The sequence below is a fragment of the Trichosurus vulpecula genome, chromosome 3, assembly GCF_011100635.1.
Source record: "Trichosurus vulpecula isolate mTriVul1 chromosome 3, mTriVul1.pri, whole genome shotgun sequence".
NCBI lineage: Eukaryota > Metazoa > Chordata > Mammalia > Diprotodontia > Phalangeridae > Trichosurus > Trichosurus vulpecula.
Genome location: NC_050575.1, coordinates 64,207,813 through 64,232,277, shown reverse-complemented (window position 1 = coordinate 64,232,277; position 24,465 = coordinate 64,207,813). Strand labels below are relative to the sequence as shown.

General features: G+C 41.3%; 1 pseudogene; it reads right to left on the bottom strand.

The window, feature by feature from the left end:
- Positions 1-22,020: 22,020 nt before the first annotated feature.
- LOC118842077 lies at positions 22,021-23,643 on the bottom strand (annotated as a pseudogene).
- Between the last annotated feature and the right edge of the window lie 822 nt (positions 23,644-24,465).

Below are 24,465 nucleotides of genomic sequence, written 5' to 3'. Positions count from 1 at the left end.
GACAGAACATATCACTTGGAATTTTCAATCCATCTGTGGGATGCGTTTAGTCTTTATGATGTAGACTAGTCAGTATGCACCTACCTTTTATACTGTTGTGTTGTTGCTTTGTTGTTTTGTGTTTGCTTTTACACTTCATGCTTTCGCCTGTCGTTTTGATGACATGCATTCCCCCACTTTCTGTTAGTGTACTGTATTTTTTATTCTGTGTGCAGCCCTTGAATAATTATTTTATTTTAATGCCGCTCTAAGGTTGGACAGCCCTGTCTTAGATCACTACATGGCTGAGAATAGCTAAGTCATTCACAGTTCTTCATTGTACAATAGTGCTGTTACTATGTACAATATTCTCCTGGTTCTGCTCACCCCACTTTATATCAGTTCATGTAAATCTTTCCAGGTTTTTCTGAAATCATCCTGTTTATAGAACAATAATATTCCATCACAATCATATGCTACAGCTCGTTTAGCCATTCCCCAACCGATGGGCAGCCCTTTGATTTCCAATTCTTTGCCACCACAAAAAGAGCTGCTATAAATATTTTTGTACAAACAAGTCCTTTTCCCTTTTTGCATATGGCATGCTTCTTTTTTTAAAAAGTATTGATATCTTTTGTTTTTCCATCACTTTTGTTTCTAAATATACATCTTCCCTTCCCTCTCTTACAATGAGAATAAAAAAGAGGGAGGAAATAGATCAGCAAAACAAACCCACACAACAGACAAGTCTGATTGTTGCACCCTATGTTTCCCATTTATATTCCCCACCTCTGCAAGAAGGGAGGGAAATGCATTCTTATTTTTCTTCTTTAGGGCCAACATTGGCCACGGAATTTCCCAGCATTCAGTTTGGATTTATTGGTTATTGCTGTACTTCCCATTTATATTATTGTCACCATTGTGCATACTGTTTTCCAAGATCTATTTACTTCCCTTTGCATTTGCTCATGTGCGTCTTGATATATCTTCTATTAATTTAGCCTAAGAAAGTATTATTATTTTTTTTTGCTCTCAGGTCAATTTCATGATGATACTGAGTTTATAGTTCATTAGAATTTGGAGGCCTTTGTTTTCAATTTTTTACATGAATCATTGTCTAGTCACAAATGTTGTCTTCCCTGTCCTTTACCTGTGCAGCTGATTTATAGAATCTAAGGTAACTAGTTGTATCCCTTCTCAGTATTACCTTATAGGATCCTGCCTGTCATTCTAACCTGGCAAGATCTTTTTGGATTCTAACATGTTAGCTATTTTCCAAGCTTCATGTGATCTACAAATCTGATAAGCAGGTCATCTATGCCTTTATGGCCATCTATGTCTGTATCCTTATCACTGCTGATTCTATCTACTCAGTGTTCCCTTACCAGGTCCTGCACATTTCTACCACCACCAGGACTTTTGCCTTCCATTCAAAGCCTACTGAGGCATTGAGGTTGTGCTCAAGTGCCTCTTCTTCTAAGGAGCCTTTCCAGACTCCTTGGTTTGGAAAGAATCACTCCTTCTTCTGAACTACAGCTCTTACATGAGTGTCCCTCTATTGGTCCTTCACACACTATGAAGGGAGGAAGGAAACAAGCATTTATTAAATACCCACTGTGTGCCAGGCACTATACTAAACACTTTACAAATATTATCTTATTTGACCCTCATAGGATGCCATTATTATCCCCATTTTACAGTTGAGGAAACTGAGACCAGGAGCAATTAAGTGTTGGTTAAGTGACTTGCCCAGAGTCATATATCCTGTATCTGACGCTAGATTTGAACTCTGGTCTTCCTGACTCCAGGCTCAATGTTCTGTTCACTCAAATGTGGACAGCCACTTTGACCCTCTAAGTTAGTTGTTTTTCTGGGTGTGACATTATCTCTCTAACTAAACTCTGAGCTCCTAGATGGCAGAGCTCAGTCTTCTACCTCAGTGTATTAGGAGATTGGCTATTGAATGCAACTGGCAGAGCTGGGGAAAGTCAAGAACTGCGTGAAGGATCTAGCCAGATCCCACTCCCTTTTACCCATTCTCCTTCACTCCCAAGCAACAGAAACCCAAGGGATCTACCTGACATACACACTAGTCCATCCCAGATCTGTTGAGCAGAGAGCATTTTGAGGGCTGCAAATGTTTGAGCAAAGGGGAGGGACACTTGGGACAGGACTCAGGAGAATTGAATTCTAGTTCCTTCCCTGCCACGGAGCAGTTCTCTTCTCTGAGCTTCAGTTTGTTCATTTGTGGATCCTATATTTGCCGCACCTCAGTGTTGGAGCTATTGGGACATCATGGTCCCTTAAAATCAGCACAGAATGGCAGGGCAGAGAATTTGTGTTCTAGTGCTCTCCTCCCCACGTACTAGCTGTGGGGCAATTCACTCTACTATCCTCAGTCCCAGTTTCTTCATTTGTCAAATTACATACCTGTCCTACCTACTTTACCCATTGGTGCGAAGGTCAAATGAGTCAATGAATTTAGAAGAATTTTGAAAAATTAAAAATGCTATATATTTTTTGATGGATCATCTCTCCCCAACAGTACAGACTGGTGCCCATCAAATATCTTCTATTTCTGGGCACTTTTTGTTCCTGTCTTTGTACAAATCTATGTCAAAGAGGGTTCACCAAATGTGCTAAAAGTTCTCTTATTCTTTTAACAATTCCTGGATACCAGTGCAGCACTCAAGCTATATATTTATTCTTTCTTCTCTGCTTTTATGTCTTTCATCAATAATAATAATAATACCTAGTTTCATACAGGGCTTAGCTTATAGAACTTTACATATGTTATTTCATTTTAAGCCTCACAATAAGCTCAGTAAAGTAGGCACTGACACTTTTGTCTCCTCCCTTCTGGGCTCACTGTCCCATATTCCAGTGGGATTTGGTCCCTGGAGGGTAACTGACTACTGCTTTCCTCAGGGTCCTAGGGAGGGTACTATGCTTTATGTACAACTTTTTTTAAAAGCTACAGTGCTTTGTATGTAATGGCAATAGCAACTCATATTTCTAGATTGATTTGCTGTTTGTAAAATATTTGCCTCACAACACCTTTGTGGTGAGAGCAAAGCAAGAGGTGTGGTGCAGTGGGAAGAAGACTTATTCAGGAGTTTAGAGAACCTGAGTTCAAATCTCATCTTTGATGTTCACTCCCTGTATGACTGAGGGAAAGCCACTTACTCTCTCTGGGCCCTAATTTTCTCAACTGTAAAATGTAGACCCAGATGGCCTCTGAGGTCTCTTCCAAATTTGGATCTGTGATCCCCAAACCCCATTTTATCTGAGGAAATGGAGACTTGGAGATGCAACTTTTCCTACGTCACATTTGGCTTTGGCCCAGATTCTTAGGATTTAGAGCTGAAAGGCAACCTTAAAGATCATCTAGTAATTACTTCCCTCTTCTTTATACATAAAGGTCATTTGCAGATATCTATCCTTCTGTCCCTTCCTCTCTCAAAGGCCTTAGCCTAGGGTCTCCCATTGCATCCTGGGTGATCTCCAGTCATCCTGATGAATATCTGGTCACTGGAACCAGATGGCTCTGGAGGAGAAAGTGAGGCTGGTGACCTTGCATAGCCCTCCCTTACTCAAATCAAAGTCAACTGTAAGTCATGTCATCATTTCCCTGATTCTATGGTCCTCTTCAAAAATGAAGGACAAACACAACCTTCCCCACCCCCAAACCTATCCAATAGGTCCCTTGGTAATAAGGGAAAACAATAAAATCACCTGGTGCCATGACCAAGCCAGACAGTGTATGCCACATTTGGCACTCACTGCTTTCTACCTCTGGCCATGCATTTCTTCACCTGTCTTCCAGAGCCAGGACTAGGACTGATCATTACGAGTTACTCAGTCTTCGACTTCTTATTCATGTTCTTTTTATTGACCTTATTTTAGTTATTGTGTGTATTATTCTACTGGCTCTGGTTCATTGTGCATCAATCATATAAGTTTTTCCAGGTTGCCTTGTTGTTCTCCTTTCTCAGAGCGCAATGAACTTTAGTTGGTTCAGCCATTCCCTAATCCATGGCACTCTTTCTGCTTCCAGTTTTTTGCTGCCACAGAAAGCATTGCTAGGAATATTTTAGTTTATATCAGTCAGTAAACATTCATTAAGCTCCTACTATGTGTCAGGTATAAAACTAACCCCTAAAGAAGGAGGAGGAGGAGAAGGAGAAGGAGGAGGAGGAGGAGGAGGAAGAATAAATAGTCCCTACTCTCAAAGAACTTACAATCTAATGGCAGGAAGACAAAACATAAAAAGTTGTAAAGGGTAATAGTGGGAGGTGGGGAGAAGGAAAAGGTAGTTAAGAAGGGGTACCACGGAGAAGTCAGTCAGAGACATCCCAAAGTCGTTCAGCCAGGTAAGAAAGAGGAGATGCCTGAACTGAGCTCTTTCCTTAAATGGAGGTTGGAGTTCATGGCTCCACCTCCCAGAGAAACAGAGGGTAGTTAGTATAGTGTTGGGGTGGAGTAACAAGTAACCTAGTCGGTGCTTAATTAATACTTTCTCCTTCCTCCTCTGCCCTTGTAAAATGTGGGTATTTAGCTGGATAGCCCCTAACATTACTTTCAGCTTTAATTTTCATTACTCTGCAAGCCTGTATATTTCTAACAGTCTGTGTTCTAAGGTCCCTCCCATCTCTAACATTCTCTATCCTAAGGCTTAGTTCTTTCTAGGCCTGACATTCTATGTTCTAAATTCCCTTCATTCATCTGGTACTGAGGTGACTAACAGGAGCTGGGTCCCCAGGAGAGCCTCCAGATTTCCCTTATTGGGTTTGGGATACTGGGACTTCCTGGCTCCCAGCTGGCCCCTAGGGATCAGAAACCCAGATACGAACTGATGGAGCTGGGGGTGGCTGACTGGAGAGGTCTAGGGTCCTTAGGGTTAATCCTCCTTTGCCTATCTCAGTCCTTTGATGAACAGTCTTTGCCACTCCCAGCTCATCCTGGAAGAGGCCTCAGACTCCAAGACCTAAGGGGAAATGTCAGGAGAAATCAAAGAACTCCTGGGCAGTTCTGTGGAGGAAGTTCCAGTTGGGTGGATTGGACTGGGTGAGGAAGGAGGTATATGAATATGGAAGAGCGATCACCATCTTCTGCATTTATATTGTATCTCTTTGCTCAGGCCTGAGAGGAGCCAGGGTTGTTTTGCTTTGGGGGAAGTCAGAATACCAATGGGTGGGGCTGACTCCTAATTAAATTGGGAACCCCTCAGTTTTCCAAAACAGCTGAAGTTGCCAGCCCTGAACCCAGACAACTCTCCAGTGTGGTGGGCTGAGAACCCACCTGAGAAACTGGGTTTTAGAGTGGGAAACCTCAAAGGAAGTCCCTTCCCCTCTCAGAAGGGAGGACAAGTGGAGACGAGAGTCCACAGCTCAATCAATAAACAAGTATTCATTAAGCCCCTATGTTATTCCTGGCACTGTACTGGGGATACAAAAGCAAAAATGAAAACAGCCCCTCATGTCCTCGAGAATCTTCCACCCTATTTGGAGAGACAACATTTGCATACATTCCCATAAAAGAAATGCTGCAATTATAACATGTACATCAGTAAATATATGCAAAATAAATAAAAGATCAGTATGGGGGTGGGGGGAGGGTCAGTGCGCTCACTAGCTGCTTGAAAAATAAGGGAAGGCTTCATGCTGAAGCTTGTACTTGAGCAGAATTTTGAAGGGAACGAAAGATTCCAAGAGGATGAGAAAGGAGTTCATTCTAGGTGTGAACGAAACTAGAGAGAAGAGGAGAAATGTAGAATAAGATGGCAAAGGTAGGTTGGCACAGGGCTGCGAGGGGCTATGCATGTGGAACAGGGGAGCTTGGTCCTAGAAGTAATGGGGAGATATTGGAGTTCTTTGAATAGGTAAGTGACGTAGTCAGGCTGCTTTAGGAAAATTCTTGGGCAGCAGTGCAGAAAGATGGATGGGAGTGAGGAGAGATTTGGGGCAGAGAGAGCAACCGGAAGCCTGTGGCAGTATTCCAGGAGTGAGATGATGAGCATCTGTGCCGAGGTGGAAGCTGTGTGGGTGGACAGAAGGAGACCTGGAGAAGCTACTGCAAGAGCTCGGAGAACATGAAGGCTTAGGACTGGGTCTCAGTTTTCTTCTCTGTCAGGTAAAAATAGGTGGTTGAATGGGTTTATGGCCCCTTCTAGCTCTTAACGTTCTGTATTCTAAGGTTCCTTTTACCTCAAACAGTCTATATTTTGTCTTCTAACTTTCCTTCCAGCTCTGACATTTTAGGTTATATATTCTAAGCTCCCTTTTAGCTCTGTCGTTCCATGTTTAATGCTCCTTCCAGATCTAAAAATTCTATGACTTTTATCACTCTGTGATTACCTCATGCTGCTGGAACTCTGGAAAGTTATATCTTTCAATCCGATCAAAACTTAAAAAAAATTCTTCCAGACACAAGGGTCATGGTAGGTATTTTCACCTGTTAAAGGAGTCTAACCTTACCTTTTCCCTAATGGATACCTATCATAGAGCATCACGGTCAGAATGGATCATATCCAGATGTTTCTGGATGAGGGAATTTCTGGCATGGGAACCAGGGCGATTCTCCTGTGCACTATCTATCTCTCCAGAGAGGGATCACTTCGCCAACTCAAGCCAGTCTGGTAGATCCTTTTTGCTGCCTGTTTCCAGGTGCTCCAAAATCATTGTTCTAAAAAACAGCCCTTTGGTGGCAGGTGATGGGGTGGAAAGTCAAAAGAACTGTGGGAAAGATGATTGGAAGAAATATTGGAATGAAAAGATCACTAAAACTAAGCTCTGAGTAATGGGGAGATCCAGAAAGGCCATAAAGAAGAGATACGTAAACATAGTATAGAATAGTGTATATATTATCAGACAAGATTTCTCTACTGAATGGTTTTGGTTTGTCACATGAGACGGTTCAGTTGAGAGAGACAGGGAAATGACTAATGCAAAGACCAAAAATGTCAATAAAACATTTAAAAAAGAGAAAGAACACTGGGCCAAAAGTCAGGAAACTTAGCTATGAAATGGATATGGTGGAACAATGGAAGATAATAATTGGCATTTATAATGTTCTTTAAGATTTGCAAAGTTCTTTATATGTATTATCTCCTTCAGTCCTCCAACCTGCCTTTTTATCATCCAGTCATTTCAATTGTGTCTGACTCTTTGTGGCCTCATTTGGAATTTTCTTGGCAAAGGCACTGGAATGGTTTGCCATTTCCTTCTCCAGCTCATTTTACAGATGAGGAAACTGAGGCATACAGTGTTAAGTGACTTGCCCAGGGTCACACAGCTACTAAGTATCTGAGCCCAGATTTGAACCCAGGAAAAGTCTTCCTGACTCTAGGCCCTGCATTCCATTCACTTGACCACCTAGCTGTTCTTACCAGCCTGCCTAAAAGAAAGGAAACTGAGGTTGAGATAGCTTAGCCAGAGTGGCTTAGCCAGAGTCTCTCGGTTAACCTGAGAGGTAGAATTTGAACACAGGTCTTTTTTACTTCAAGGTTAGCACTCTATGACACGGTAGGAAAAATGACCACAATGATAACAACCAAAAAAAAAAAAAACCTAAAACATTGGCTTTGGGAGTCACTTCTGTTAGCTCCTCTACACATTTTGTACCCTTGGGAAAGTTGCTGTCCTTCTCTGGGTCTTCATTTTAGCATCAGTAAAATAAGTCTTGAAATATTTCCAACAGTTCTCGTAGAACCGTTCTGAGGAAAGTTCTTGTAAATTGTTAGTCCCTATAGACTCATGAGATGGTGTATTATCGTTTAACAAACAAACGAAGGTTTTGATTGCAGGCCCTGCAAAGGTTTGTCATCGGCTGAGAGAGCCGACCATTTGGTGATGAATGTTTTGGCCGTAGCCTCCCATGAAGACCATCCACCAAGGGCTGGAGGAAAAGGCAGATCTTCAATGAAGAAATTCCCCATGACGATGAAAGGAGTGATTATTTGAAGCATTAAGGGGGTGGGGTAGTAGAAAGAGCCTTTTGATTTGGGGTCCCAGGACCTCAATTTCCATCCCATTCCCTGTTTTACAGGACTATGGGCAGGTCACTTAGATTCCCTAGGTTTTTGTTTCCTCCTCTGTAAAATGAGGGAGTTGAACCACATAATCCATACCTTACCAGATGATTGATTGCTAACCAAGTGATCGCTCAGGCCCCAGTAATTCCAAATTCTATGTGACTAAATATTTTATAAATGGAAGGAATTATCACTATTAGCAACAATCTCTTCACACCAACTGTCCCACTCCACCCTCCTCTCCAGATCTCCAGCCCTTCCCTCCCATCAAGAAAGTGACTAGGAGGGGAGAAGAAAAGAAAATACCCCACGGGAGCTCAGGGGGTGAGCTCAGCTGCTCCCCTAGCCCAGGCCCATGGCCCCCTCCCCAGCCGCAGGCAGCCAGAATGGGTGTCCCAGACTCCCTGTCACCAATGTGATTGGTAGACTAAACAGCTGGAACCGGCCTGAGCCTAGTGCTTTCAAAGGCCAGAGAGAGCGGGGTCTCCTCAGCCTGCTATCTCCCAAATCAGGCCCAGCGGCATTTACCCACTTTCTTCAAACACCCAGGCGGGGGCATGATGGTTAGCGTCAAATCTGGCAGCCAGTCATAACCCAGGGGGCCTGGACATTCATCAAGGGCTGATGGGGTGGGTACTTCTAAACCGGGAGGAGGAGGAAAAGGCATTTGTCCCTCCCTCCTTCTGACTCAGCTGAGCCTGAGTTAGAGGTGGAGGATCTAGGATCTCTGCTATATGGCGCCCCTCACACTCTGGGGCAAAGCACTGCTGTGGTACCCCACAACCCCCAGCAGGCTTCAAGGCTCAGAATAACACTGTACCTCAGGAAAGAAAAAGGGAATGGAGTGGAGTGGGATCATAATGATCATAAGCAACAATAATAAAATTATACAAGACTTTAGAATCATCGACTCTTTGAGGTAGAAGGAACCTCTGAGGATATCTAGCCCAAACACTAAGTGGAAATATTACCTGTAACACTTAACGCAGCCTCTGTTTGCAGACATCCACTGACAGAGAACTTATCCCCTACATTGGTGGTCCTTCACATATATTGGCTCATTGCAGATCACAAAAGGTTAGATCTTGAAGAGACTTTAGAGATTATCTGGCCTAAGAGTAATCAAAGGGTGTGCCTGCCCAGAGGAGTTACGTATTGTGTGGAACTTATACCTGAGTGTGAAGGGCAAATAACACTGTGACATGAGCAAAAAAAAAGTTTAGAACCACTGATCCAGCCTAACCTCCATCATTTGACACAGACGGAACTGGAAGAGGAAGTCGCTTGCCTAAGGTCACACAGTGACTTAGTTATCACCAATCCCCCATTACCACCACCACCCTGGCTCGTGTCCCTGCACTTGGGAATTGGCCCCTGCTAACCTAGGCAGTCCACTGTCCCAGTCTCCAGCGCTGACAAACAATCTTTGGTACTTGAAAAGGACAGAGTATATCAAAGTTCCTTACAGAAAGCTGGGGAAAATGAGGCGGGCAGTGGAATAGCTCACCTCCATCCCAGCCCCTAGGGGCCCTCCTATTTGACAGATGAGGGAACTGAGACTGAGAGTCAAAGTGATTTTCCCAGAATCCTCCCCAGGGTGTTTCAGAACTAGGGGCAGCCACTCAATCTCAGGCCTTTTGCTTTCAAGTCTACTACTGCAAGGTTTTTTGGTGTGTTTGTTTGTTTGTCTTAAACATACTGTATCTACAAAGATTTACTGAGATTTTGTTGCTGGGACTCCAAGTGACAGACGTATTCTTAGAAACATCCTGATAAAAATTGCTTGAGAAAAACTTTGTTCTCCTTTCTTGCTGCTTATAATCTCTCTCTGACCTATTCCTGCCTGCTACTTGGTGCTAGAGTCCTGAAGGGAGGGAGAAGGTGCTTCATTATACTGAAAGCTGTGACTTTTTTTCTTTAAAAGTTTCAGCTTTAAAAAAAAAAAGTTTGAGCTTTTAATGAAAATGGACCTCCCCTCCCCCCAATTACTTTGGGTATTTTCAAATACTTGATTTTTCAGAAAAGCATAAGTGATGGAGGTGAGAGACAGACACTAGATTACATAAACTTTTCTTTTTTTCTTTCTTTTTTTGGGGGGAGGAGGGAAGACAATCAGGGTTAAGTGACTCTGCCCAGGGTCACACAGCTAGTAAGTGTTTGAGGGCTAATTCGAACTCAGGTCCTCCTGACTCCAGGGCTGGTCACTATCCACAGCACCACATATCCCCCTGCCTGCTTTTTTTTTCTTACATAAACTTAAATATCATCCTCCTGGGTTAGATTTTTTTTAATTACAAAATCAAGGAATGCTCATTGAATGGCCAGACAAGTAGTTAATGACTAACTTAAAAAAAATAATGTTTTCTTGATGTCTTGGGATGGTGTTGATTTTTTTCATTCCCTCAGGCTGGAAACCTGGGTGTCATCTTTGACTCCTCACTATCTTACACAGAGAGCCCCTCCGCATATCCAATCTGTTGCCAAGGACTATCTATTTCACCTTTGTAACATTTCTCAAATGTGTCCCCTGTTCTCCTCTGACGCAGCCACCAATCTGGTGCAGGCCCTTATCATCTCACAGCTGGACTACTGCAATAGCCTGATGGTGGGTGGGTGTGCCTGCCTCTCTTCTCCCCATTCAATTCAACCATCAAAGTGATTTTCCTAAGGTCTAGGTTCAACCATGTCACTGCCCCGCCCCTTCCCACCCCAACCCCAGCCCACACTCAACGAACTCCAGCAGATCCCTTTTGCCTTCAGGATCAAATACAAAATTTTCTGTTTGGCATTCAAGCCTTTCATAACCTCGCCCATTCCTGTCTTTCCAGGCTTCTTATACCTTCCTCCCTATCCCTTACTCTTCGCTCTGGTGACGCTGGCCTCCCCGCTCTTCCCCAAACAGGACATTCCATCTCTGAGCTCTGGGCATTTTCCCCATGCCTGGAATGCTCCCTCTCCTCTGCTCTGCTTGGTGGCTTCCCTGGCTTCCTTCAAGTCCCAACTAAAATCCCATCTTCTACAGGAAGCCTTTCCCAACCTCTCAATTCTAGAGCCTTCCCTTGCTTAGTTGTTCCTCTATATCCTGTACAAGCTTGCTTGTACGCATTTGTTTGGTATCTCCCTCATTCTATTATGAGCCCCTTGAGGGCAGGGGCTGTCTTTTGCCTCTTTTTGTAACCTCAGGACTTTGCACAGCGCTTGGCACACGGGGGTGCTTAATAAGTGTTTATTGATTGACATGTCCATCCCAGACTTAACCCTCTCTTGTGACAAAGTTAACAAAAACAAAACAAAACAAGACAACACCATACACTGGAATCTTGTCTAGCAAGGTATGCAATTTTCTGCCTCTGTAGTCCCCTATCTCCCTGTGATACGGAAGGGGAGGAAGAGTGGCACAGTAGAAAGACCAAGAGTTTCTGGAATCAGAAGATCTGACTTCAAATCTGGCCTCTAATACACCCCCTTTGTGATTTTGAGCAAGCCACAATCTCCTTGGGCTTCTGTTTCTTCATTTTTAAAATGAGGGAGCTGGACTAGTGTTTATGAGGTTTTTTTTACTTCTAAAACCATGATCCCATATTTCATAATCTCATCTCTAGTATCATCATTGATTTTTCCACATAGACATTTTTGAGATTCTATCTCCCTATATCACTCAGGCTGGAAGTGCAGCAGCAGCTCGCAGGCCTGATTTCACTTCTGATCAGAACCAAAGTTTTGACCTTCTCTGTTTTTAACGTGGGCTAGTTCGTCCCTCCTAGGGAACCTGGTATCCTCCTGATCGCCAAGGTTCACCATTTTGGAGTTGGACATATTGCAGATACCAGATAAGCTTTAGCCCTAATGCAGCTCAGAACTAACTCAAGCAATCCACCAGTCTCTGTGCCCACCCCCTTTCCAGTAGCAGGAATCACAGGCAAGCACCATTACGCCCAATCTATTTTTCCATTTTTCAGAGTTTGACATTTTTTTTAGGGTTCTTTTCATTTACATTGTTGTACTTATCCTGTATATTTTCTTAGCTTTGGTTATTTGCTCTGATTCTGTTCACATAAATCTTCCCACCTTTCCCTGAATTCCTCACATATCATTTCTTGCTACACAATAAAATTCTATTACACTCATCTACTGCAATTTTTTCAGCCATTCCCCAATGAATGGGTACCCACTTTATTTCCAATTTTTTGCTGCCGCAAAAAACGTTGCTATGAATATTTCGGCATATATCATGTACTTGTTTGCATCTGACTTCTTTGGGGTCTATGTCTACTAGTTGGATGGCTGGATCAAAACATATGTACATTAAGTCTTTTCTTTAATATTCCAAATTGAAATACCAAATGGTTTACTCCTAGCTCTGCCAACAGTGCATTAGTGTACCTGTCTTCCTATAGTCTTTTCAAAATGAAATGTTCCCACTCTTTTTTTCGTCTTTGCCTATTTTCATAGAATTAAATGAAATCTTAGAGTTGTTTTAATTTGCATTTCTCTTGTTAATAGTGATCTGGAGCATGTTTTCATATGGGCATTTAGAATTTGCAAGTTTTCTTGTGAAAATTTGTTGATTGATGCCAGCTTGGCTCCATGGAGAGCCCTAGTGATTTGTGCTTGGTCATTTGCTGTTTAGCATTTTTGCCAACAACTTGAACTAAGGCATAGAGGAATACACACACATATGTATAAATATAGGTGTGTCTATATAGTTCTTGTTTAGTTGTTTCAGTCATGTCTGACTCTTCGTGACCCCATTTGGGATTTTCTTGGCAGAGATACTGGAGTGGTTTGCCATTTCCTTCTCCAGCTCATTTTACAGATGAAGAAACTGAGGCCAACAAAGTTAAGCAACTCACCCAGGTTCACACAGCTAGTAAATGTCTGAGTCCAGATTTGAACTCAGGTCTTCCTGATTCCAGGCCCATACACATACACACACACATATGTATATGTGTGTATACACATGCATCATAGATAGATAGATAGATAGATAGAAGGAACTGGACATATTTAGCCTTGAGAGATGTTTCTCCACTCTCCTTCTATGTGGATGAAGGGAGATTTGACTGAAAGTTGATGACAAAAAATGAGGAAAGATGTAGCAGCAGCAAAAGAAATATCCTATTCAAATTTAAGGTTATAGACAGAGGAATTATTTTCCGTCTAGTTGGTTGCTGAGTGGTCAGAGGTCTCTGCCAGCAATCAGAGACAAGGGGAAGCACCAATCCTTCTTAGTTCCAGCCTGCACTGGATCCCAAGTTCCATGGTCTTGGGCCTGAGTCTCAGATCCAAAATTCTCCCAGAGAGACTCCCATGACTAGAGGTATGAATCAAGCATCCTGTGGAAATTAGGTTGTTGGTCCTCCTCTTTGGCCCTTCATAAGGGGTACAGTCATAGGGAACTAAGTAAACTCAAATTGTGCATGTCCTGGAATTCCTGGGTAGAGATCAATTATATCTCTGGGGAAACTTGCAGGGTGTAGGAGAATAGCATGTAGACATTTGGCAGATGTTTTATTATTCTATTATGAATCGTGTTCTTATTGCGTATCATCTATTTGCTCTTAAACTAAGAATAAATACCGTGTATGGTATCCAAGCATGAGCATCAGCTTTCTTGGAAAGTTGTCTGGATTATGCCAAGGTCATATGACCAGGGCTCACTATAATACAACTAGCTTAGAAATAACAGGCAGGATTTCACCCAAGGATGGGGGCTAAGTTTTAACCAGGAATTATTAGCAGCAAAAATTGGAAATAAAGTGAGTACCCATTGATTGGGGAATGACTGAAAAAATTATAGTAGATGAGTATAATAGAATATTATTGTGCAGTAAGAAACGAGGATGTCAACAACACCCTTGAGTTGAAGGATAGAAGATCAATTACTCAGAACCATAGAGAACATGGTATTTAGCACTTTGGTTCCTTTGGGACCTTTGCAAATCACCAGGGTGACTATGGGCAAAGTCTAACTTCTGCTCTGGATAGCAGCTTTCAAACCTACCTGGTGGTTAAATGATTATTCATGCTCATGAAAGCAAACACCACCTTGTTCTAGACTCATTCAGACCACCTCCACCTTTTTTAGATTCATGAGATCTCTACCTATGCCAAACTCATGAAAGCAGCCTTTGCTTTGTTCTAGACTCATTCCTATGGTTTTTTTTTTTTTTTGCAGAGAATCAGAATCATAGAATTTTAGAATTGGAAAGGAGCACAGGAATCATCTTGTCTGATTCATACCCAAAAAGGAATTTTTATTATAACATAACCTGAGAAGTGATTATTCAGCTTCTGCTTGAAGACCTTCAATGAAGGAGAACACACTCCCAGCTAGGTGGCACAGTGAATAGAACACTGGTCCTGGAGTCAAAAAGACTTGAGTTCAAATCTAGTCTCAGATACTTACTAGTTTTGTGACCCTGGGCAAGTCATTTAACCTCTGGTTTCCTCAATTGTAAAGTCTCTTGTTAAGTCATTTTTTTAGTTGTGTCAAACTGCTTTGTGATCCCAGTATCTTGGCAAAGATACTGGAGTAGTTTGCCATTTCCTTCTCCAACTCATTTTACAGATGAGGAAACTGAGGCAAACAGGGTTAGGTGAGTTACCTAGGGTCACATACCTGTAAATGGCAAGCAGAGTGGGACTTTTTGTTGTCTTTTGTTTTGGAGTGTTTCTCAGCACTAAGGCAATCAAGTGCCTTTGACTGAGTCTTGCCTTTGTTTGTAGGAAGGCCCACATCCTTTTGAGGTGTGAAGCCCTCAGGCCCTGAAAAAGGTTATATATACTCTGAGGGTAGCCCTTAAGCTAGAACTCTCAGAACTTTAGGAAGAGAAGTTTTGCTTGGGGGCTCACTCATTGGAAGAGAGTTGGTGTGGAGAATCTGGGTAGCTGTTGAGGAACTCTGCTGGCTTTGAACACCCAGATGTTGGTGCTTCTTTCTCTCTGGCAACTGTGTATGTATTGCTATGGTCAGACAGTTAGAAGCCTGTCTGATGGTTTGTGTTTATTTGTTCCGTTTATATAATTTCTGCTTGTAATTTCTGTTTGTTTTCTCTGAAGTTCAGGGTGCTGACTTTTCCCCCTGAACTAAGTGAATGATATATGTATGTTTAATTAAAGTAAGATTGTTAATCCCTTAAAGTTGCTTTCCTTAGAAAAGCAGATCAAAGAACCTATACTAGCAGCCCTCCTATGCACTGGTATTGTTGGTCTTACACCTCCACAGCAGCTGCTAGTAACAACAGCTAGTAAGTGTCTGAGGCCAGATTTGAACTCGGGAAGATGAGTCTTCCTGATTCCAGGCCTGGTGCTCTATCCACTGTGACACCTAACTGCCCTCAACCGCAAAACAGGTAAAATAATAGCATCTACCTGCCACGGTTGTTGTGAGGATCAAATGAGATCATATTTGTAAAGCTCTTAGGACAATGCCTGGCTCTATGTAAATATTAGTTATTATTGCCTTCAGAGTTACCCCATTCCACTTTGGGATAGGTCTAATAGGAAATTTTTTTCTGAGAAGTCTAAATTTGCCTCTCTGCTATTTCCATCATTGATCCTGATTTTCCCCTCTGGGACCAAACAGAACAAGTCTAAACCCTTTTCCACTTGAAAGCCCTTCATCCACTTTAAGGCAGCTATCACGTTACCCCTAAACCTTCTCTTCTTCAGTTTAAACCTTCCCATTTCCTTCAACTGATCCTAGGTTGAAGGTTAAGGCCCTTCACTACGCTGATTACCCTCCTCTGAAATTTTTCCAGAACTAAATACAAAACTCCAGATATGGTCTGATTGGGGCAGAGTATAGAGGAAGAATTATAAGGGTTCTTAACTAGGATTCCAGAAACTTTTAATATATATATATATTTTGATAACCATATTTCAATATAATTGGTTTCCTTTGTAATATATATACTTTACGTTGTACATCTAAAGGCAATATTCTGAGAAGAGGTTCATAGGCCTTTCCAGATTCCCAAAGGGATCCATGACACGAAAAAGGTTAAGAACCCCTGGATTATCTCCTGCCTGTTCTTGGAAACTGTGACTTTCTTAATAAGTTTCAAGGTCTAGCTTTTTTTGGCTGCCACATCATAAGTTCACAGTTCACTAAAACCCCTAGATCCTTTTGAGACATACTGCTTTGAGCCCAAGTGTAAAATTTTTGCTTTCTTCCCTGTTGAATTTCACTTAAGGAGATTAAGACCAATGTTCCCCCGTCAAAGTCCCTTTGGATCCTCCGTCATCTAGTACATTAGTTATCCCTCCCTGTTTTATGTCATCTGCAAATTCGATAAGAATTCCATCACACTGCTTGACACATGGTAGGGCCTTAATAAATGCTTGCTATTGGTGGATATATGCCTTTATCCAAGTCATTGGTAAAAAATGTTAATGATCATAGGGCCTAGCACAGGTTCGAAGGGTACCCCAATGGAGACTTTCTGCCAACTGACGTTGATCCATTAACAACTACCTTTTGAGTCCAGCCCTCATGGTTTGGCCCACATCTCTCCATCTTTAAAAGAAAATACCATAAGATACTTTATCAAAGGCTTTGCTAAAATCTAGATAAACTATATCTACAGTATTCCTTTGATCTACCAGATTAGTGAGGGTAAAAAAAAATAGAAAGAAACATTAGTCTGGTATGATCTATGTTTTTTTAAAAAATGTTTTATTAATGCTTTTTTGTCTTTATGGTTGTTTACACATGCATCAACTTTCTCCTGCCCACCTTGAACCTTCCCATGGCCTGTTCTTGATGAAGCCTCACTAGCGTTTTGTAATCACCACCTCCTTTTCTAGACATTCACTAATCATCTCTCTGTAGAATTTTCCAAGGAATAGAAGTCAAACTCACTGGCTTGTATTCTCTAGAGTTCATTCATTCTCTTCCCTTTTTTTTTCAATATTAGGATGTTTTCCTTTCTCTAGTCTTGTGGAATTTCTCCTCTTCTCTACAGTCTTTGAAATGTCACAGACAGTGGCTCAGCAATGTATCTTCCAGTTGTTTTAGTACCTGAGATATAAGTCAAATGATTTGAAATCATCAAGAATAAAACTAGATTTTTTTTTTTTTACTATTTTGCTTCTCTTGGTCATCAACTCTTTGATAGCCATTTTGGCTCAAGGTTCATGTGCTTTGTTCTAGACTCATGAAGATCTCTCCATCATGTTCTAGATTCATATTGATTAACTCAGCTTCTGTTTGTTCTATTCAAGACCTTCCATTTTCATGGGATCCTAGAATTTTATTATTGGAAATGGTTTCTGAGAGCCATTTAGCCCAATATTATCCCCAACGGATGAATATCTTTTTATTTTAATATATTTACTTAAATTTTAAATACATTTTAAGTTAGTATAGTTAGCAAGTATTTATATGGTACTTTAAAGGTTTGGAAAGTGCTTTACATATGTTATAGTGTTTGATTTTCCTGTGAGGTGGGTAGTATTGTTATCCCAGTTTAACAGAGGAGGAAACTGAGGCCTGGAGAGGTCAAATAACTTGCCCACAATCACGCAGTCAATAAGTGTCCCAGGGAGAAGTGGAACTCAGATATTCCCAATAGCAGATCCGGCGTGCTATTTCCCGTACCACCTACTTGCCAAAATCTTTTCTTTTTATAAACAATATGAGTCTTTGGCTGTAATTCTGGCATCAGACTGAGGCTTCTTTCTCACTAATATCCCAGATAAGTTGGAAAGATATTCCTAGGAGGCTGCCCATGAAATACAGTGGAAACTTAGGCCCAGAGAGGTGATAGAATTTCCCTAAAGTCACCCAGAACTAGTTGGTGGCAAAGCCAGGACTCTACCACAACCTTTCTGACTGCTTATTCAGTGTTTTTTCCATAACACCCAGGTGCTTCCTCTATTGCTCCCATCTGACAGCTCTTAGAGGGCAGGGATGAAGTTTAGGTCATTCCTTTTGCACAGGATCTAACAAAATATGAAGGGAATGCTGAGCAGCATCTATTTTAGATCAAGCACTCTTGACTGTTGTTTCCTATACCCTTTTGGCAGTGTGGTGTTGCCTAAGGATATCTTCTCAGAATTTGTTTTTAAATGTATAAAATAAAATATGTAGGATTACAAAGGCAGCATTATATTGAAATTCTGTTATAAACACACATGCCTACACATATGTATATGTACACATGTGTTTGCATGTACATGTATACATAAATATAAACAAATATACAAACAATATGTATATGTGCAAGTATACATGTATGTGTTTATGTACACACACAACACATGCATATACATGTATATACACATGTATACAGCTGCATATGTATGTGTGTGTGTGTGTGTGTGTGTGTGTGTGTGTGTGTATGTATACCCTGGATCCCAGTTTAGGAGCTTCTGTTTTAGATAATTTCTTCGACCAATTAGGAATTAAGTCAACAGGCAAAATCCGTGCAGGGATCCCACACTGGAGAACTTCTCTGTCCAGGGAAGGGAAGAGGTACTGGTTTGGGCTGGAGATCCTCAGTGAGAACAGGAATAGAATCTCGGGGTAACTGGGTTCTAATCCTGGTGGAGTGATCTTGGGTAAATCAGTTCCTTTTTTTGTTACCCATCTTACCAAGTAGAAATAATAATTTCTTCCCTATTTATCTCATAGAGGATATTGTGAGGATCCAGTGAAATTCATTCATTCATTCTCACATTCAATTTAGTAATACTCTGAGTGCAGGACATGAAGTCAGGAAACTTGGGTTCAAATCCTGCCTTGGCTATTCACCTGCTATGTGATCAAGGGCACATCACAGCCTCTTAAAGTCTTCTTTTTCTCATTTGCAAGATGGAGATAAAAATACTTATAACATGTACCTCTTAGGGTTGCTATGAGGCAAGCATTTTCTAAACATTAAAGAGATTTACAGGTGTTAGCTGTCATTATTCATTAACATCTACTATGTGTACTGTAGAACAAATGTCACAACTTAGAATATAGAATGTTAGAGCCGACAGGATTCTTACAACATAAAATGATAAACTATAAAGTGCTGGAGATGGAAGAAGAGACCTTAGGTCTTAACACAGAACAAGAATCTCAGTGCTGAAAGGAAACTTAGAGTATAGATCACAGAATGTCACAACTGGAATGAACCTTCGAAGAGTGAATAATGTTGGAGCTGGGAAGGACCGGAGAACACAGAATTTTGTCTTGTAGGAACCTTAGGGATCACTAAGTTCAAAACACTTTATTTTAAAAGATGATAGCATGCCTTTTGTTTTCACATAGGATCATAATGTAAGGATATAAATGTGGGGGATGGAAACCCTCACTCCAATTAATGGAGTCATGAAAGGTCCAGACACCTCAATTGAATCAATTAGTTGTAAACAAATCCTTAATCAATTTGAGAGGAACAAAGTGCTTTGATCATTGAATAAAGGCAGATGATGTCCTCATAGGAAATATCTTGTAATTGATTGAAAGAATCTGGTTCTATGTGTAATGCAGCAAGCCAGTTTAAAATTGTATATTCCAATAGCAATGAGTTGAGTAGTAGTTTAATGAAGGACTTGTTTGAGGAACTGCTCAAGGAGAGTCAGAGAGGATCGAGTTTCTTTGCTCCAACCCCCTCCTCCATCCCCACCCCCCACCAATTACCTAGGTGATGACTTTGCTAACTTCAAAGGGTCAGAAGATTTAGAGTATCCCCAAAGCAGTGTCTCCATAGCAGCAGTGGTTGATAGCAGCATCTGCATGAGGAACTGAGAGACACATCACAGACAAATTAGACACATTAGGGAAGGTAGGTTCAGACCTTGCTCAACAAGGACACCAACTCTCAATGCCCAGCAGAAAGCTACGCTTTAAGGGAACTTAATGAGAACTCCATGAAGATAGAAAAGGGAGCTTGAAGCTAAGAGTTTACCCATTGGCTTCACGTACTTTCCAAGTTTGAGCTCATTCTTCCCAGGGACTTTCTGTGTGCAAGGGAAGAGTGAGCCCTTCATTTGGGGGAATGTTTATGTAACAACCGTTCTTCCTGTACTGTTTAGTAAATATCCTTTCTAAAAGCTAATTAAGTCTGGCTAATAACCAATAGTGAGCATAGCAGATGGGGGCTCCTGAACAACAGCACTAGAAGCTCCAATCCCTCAGGGTTACCTTTAGAAACCCAATTAATCCTAGAACCTTGAAGAAAGGTCCCCCTGTGGTGACCCAGCCTACCAGTCCAAGTTGAGGTTGAGAGAATGGGCCCAAGAGGACCTATTACAATAAGATTATAGAAGAGACCTTATGAGTTATCTAATTCAACTCCTTCCTTTTACACATGAAGGAAATGAGGTCCAGAGAAGTTAAATTATTTGCCCCAATGCCATACCTTTAGTAAATGTCAGAGCTAGAATTTGAACTCAGGTTCCCTAACCACAAATTTAATGTTCTTTCCACTACATCATGATGTTTCCCAATCACATTTATTTCCAAACATAACCCTCTCCTACCTAGTGAGTCTTCTCTTATCACAAAGATTTAAAAAACATTTAGCAAAATAAGTTTACAATCCATATTGAAGTCCCCAGTGTCTCCAACGAAAGACAGGAGATACATTTGTACATATTTTTTTCTGGTCCAAACTTTATCATTATAGTTGTATAGCATTCAGTTTCATTTTATTATTCTTTCTAATTACATTATTACAGTAATTTTATACATATGGGTATATATATGCACACGTATACATATGCATATATGTATGTATGTGCAGGTACACATATACACACAACACACATATGTGTACATATATATTTCTTGTTTTGCTAACTTCATTTTGCTTCCATTTATATAAATCTTCCCATATTTATCTGAGTTTTTTATATTAATCTTTTCTTATGGTGCAGTAATACTCTGTTACCTTCATGTATCATAACTTCTTAAGCCATTTCCAAGCCAATTGGTAACTACTTTATTTTCAATTCTTTGTTACCACAAAAAGTTCTACTACAAGTATTTTGTGGTTTAAAGCTTTCTCATTTGACAGATGAAACTCAGGCCCAGAAGGGGAAGTCACTTGTCTGAGGGCACAGATTGAGTTCATGGGAGCTTAGGAATTAGAAGTAGAAGGGACCTTGGAGGTCATCTAACCCAAATCCCTCATTTTACAGCTGAGGCAACTGAGTTCCATAGAGGTAAAGAGCCTTGATCAAAAACAGAAAAGTAGCAAGTTGCAGAGGTAGGTTTTGAACCTATGTCCCCTGACCAGAACTGGCACCACACTTCCTCCAACAGTCAGGTGGAATGGCAGTCAGGACTAGAACCCAGTCGTCCCCCCCCCCCCCGCAATTTTCTTCTTTCCTCTCACTTCTAATTGCATCCACCCCTATCCTAATTGCAACTCCTCTCCCACCTCCCCCAATATTTTTCAGATGACTTAGCCTCCTACTTAGCTTCCTACTTCATATAGAATGTTAGGACTAGACCTTAGCACAAAGAATATAGAAGATTAGAACAGAAAAGGTGGAGGTGCACAATAAATGGGCCATCATAGCACCCATCTGGGACCACTGACAAGTGGGAAAAACTGCCACCACCATCCCTTGGCCTTCTCCTTCCCCTAGGTTTTCCCAGAATGCATTAGGACTCTGAGGGTAAAGAGGACTCAACACCACAATTCCCCCTACCTCCCTTGACTTTCCCCCTTCCTTGAGGTCTTTTTCTAAACATTGAATATTATAGTTATTAAGCCTTTAAAATAAATATTAAACCTTCAAAAAATCACATGATAATTGATTTCTTGAAATGAATTGTCGAAAGCAGCTTGCGGTAAACAAATTAAAAGTTCTAGAAAACATCTCCATAATATACTGCTTGCTGGTTTTTCCCCCTAGAGCAGAAAGCAATGAATTGATGAAAGGGTTCCAGAAATTTATTTAAAAGACAATAAGAAAAACAAATGTGGATTTTTCCTTCTTTGTTAACCAAGAGACGAAAAAGAATATATACAAGTAGGGTGCCCTGAATCTCCATCTAAGTCATGTCATTGCTGTCTGAGGAAAGAAGCCATGGGGTCATCTGGCCTCTGGCATTTAATCCTGTATGCCTCCATTTCCTTCTCAGTAGGCTCTCGGGCTTCATACATGCTACCATAGGGCCTCTTCCTCTCATCTAGCTACAGGATGTCCTTGACACGGAGGAGGCAGGCCTCCTCAGCATTTAGTGCCTTTTTCAGCTTTTCATGTTTCTTCTTTTCTTCATCCTCACTGTCAGAACTACTCTTCCTGTGTTTCTTCTTCTTTTTCTTCTTCTCCTCCTCTTTCTGTTTCTCTTGGTGAAGCTCCATTAGAGTTTTTGGTCTGCTTGTTTGATCTTCTCCCACAGCATCATCAGGAATATATTCATCTGCATTAGCGATTTCCTTCCCAGCTTCTCCTGTACAGTAGGAAAACTTGACAAAGGAGTGACAGCACTTGTACCCCCACCTACCTTCTTTCCAATAGGAACCCCAGATATGTGTGTGATTGTTGATCTTGACATGCTCTTCATACTTAGAGCAGGCGATAGCTCGTTCTTGTCCTTTGATGACTGTTCTGTGTCTTGAATATTCCACATAGTCTTCAGTTTGAGCTAACAGTAACTCAGAGGGGAGAGCATCCAGGTGTTCTTGACCTCCATACTTCTCCAGGATGATTTCTTTCCGTTGTTCTTTGAAATCTTGTTTCTTGACTTTAAATGATTTATATAGCACCTCCAGTTTCGTTGGATATGCTTGGAGATGCACTTCAGACCCTTTGTCATAAGCCTCCCAGGCAAACGACTGTGTTTGTGCCATTGAAATTGTATCTCCAGGGTATCGAACGAAAATGTCTCCTGCATAACTAACTTCATCAGGATTCTTTTCTGCATTGGCATAGGGATTCTCTTGCATTGCCCTTATTTTTGGATCATCATAGGCAGAATTGGGATCTAAATTTCACAAGTATTTAGTAATGTCTTCTGAAATCCTGAGATTCCGGACTGTAATTCATCTTTTAGAGTCAAAATTTTGTCCAGGCATATCAATATCATCTGCATACTTATCTTCATCCTCATCTTCACTATTATGGTCTCTTTCCATTTGAGAATTTGGTTCTTCTTCTCCCCATTGATATTTTGGGGAATTTACCTGTTCCATTAACTTTCCTGAGGCTAATTCCTCCTGCAGCTTCTGAGCTTTCAGTTCATGCTTTAGCCAGGTCAACTTTGGCGTATTCTTCTATAATCGTCATATTCTCCTCTGAGTTGTAGCCATTTCACCAATCTCTTTTACCATAATAGTCAAACATAAGCTGAGGTTGTATATGTTCATCTGGTGCTATGTTAGTTCCTGTGAATTTGGCACCAACACATCTAGGTCTCTCAAAGCAGTCTTTTTTTGGTGCATCATAGCCCCACAATTTTCACATGCTACTTTGCCATATTTTGTAGTCACAATATTCTCTTTCACTGCCCTCTTATACCATTCTCCAGATGAACTGTACTCTTTTTGTTTCTCAGGTTGGGGTCTCTGATGTTTTAGTGTGGGCCTTTTTGATGAATCTATCTACCATGGCACAGAGGAGATATACTGTGGAATATGAATACTGCATTCTGGACTCTGGGTAGCAAGATGACTCACCACCATGTTGCAACAATGTACTAGCAGCTGCTGGAGGGGTGTAAGACCCACCAACAACCAGCACACAGAAAGCTGCCAATACAGATTCTTTTGATCTGCTTTACTAAAGAAAGTAACGTTAAGGGGTTAACAATCTTACTTTAATCCAACATATACATATAAACTCACTTAGTTCAGGGGAAGAAGCCAGCACCCTGAACTTCAGAGCAAATTACAAACATCAACAGACAGACCTTGACTGACTCAAATCTCAATGCATAGATAACAGGGTTTAACAAAGTCCAAACATTCGGGTTTACAAGCTGGAGGGCTCTTAACTACAGCTGCTCAGAGTCTCCATATCAGCACACCTTCAAAAGTGAAAGCCCCCAGCAAATAGCTCTGTTCTCTCTTTTTATACACTCTTTGGCTGTCATCAAACAGTCATCTGAGTGACCAGAACTCAGGCTCCTACTATTGGCTCTGGAGTCAGCAACTCCCCTTAGGACCCTGAGGGCTTCACACCCACATAGGCTTAAGCACCTAGTAGATAGGGGTTTGGGCCTGGGGTTTAGCACCTAGTAAGACTCAATCAAAGACACCCAACTTAATTGATATTACACCCCACCATGGGGACTCCCCTCCCTCCCCTACATTCTCCCTTGCCCCAAGCTGTTTATTCTCATAGGGCTCAGATGAGACAATAGTCAACAATATTGTTCTTTTGTATGAGATAGAAGACCATCAGTCTTACCTACCACTCTCTTCTAAATTACTCCAGACCTTATCATCTGCTCTGTCTATGTTTTGTAGTCCCCCATTTTTCCCATTGGCCCTTTTTATGTAACC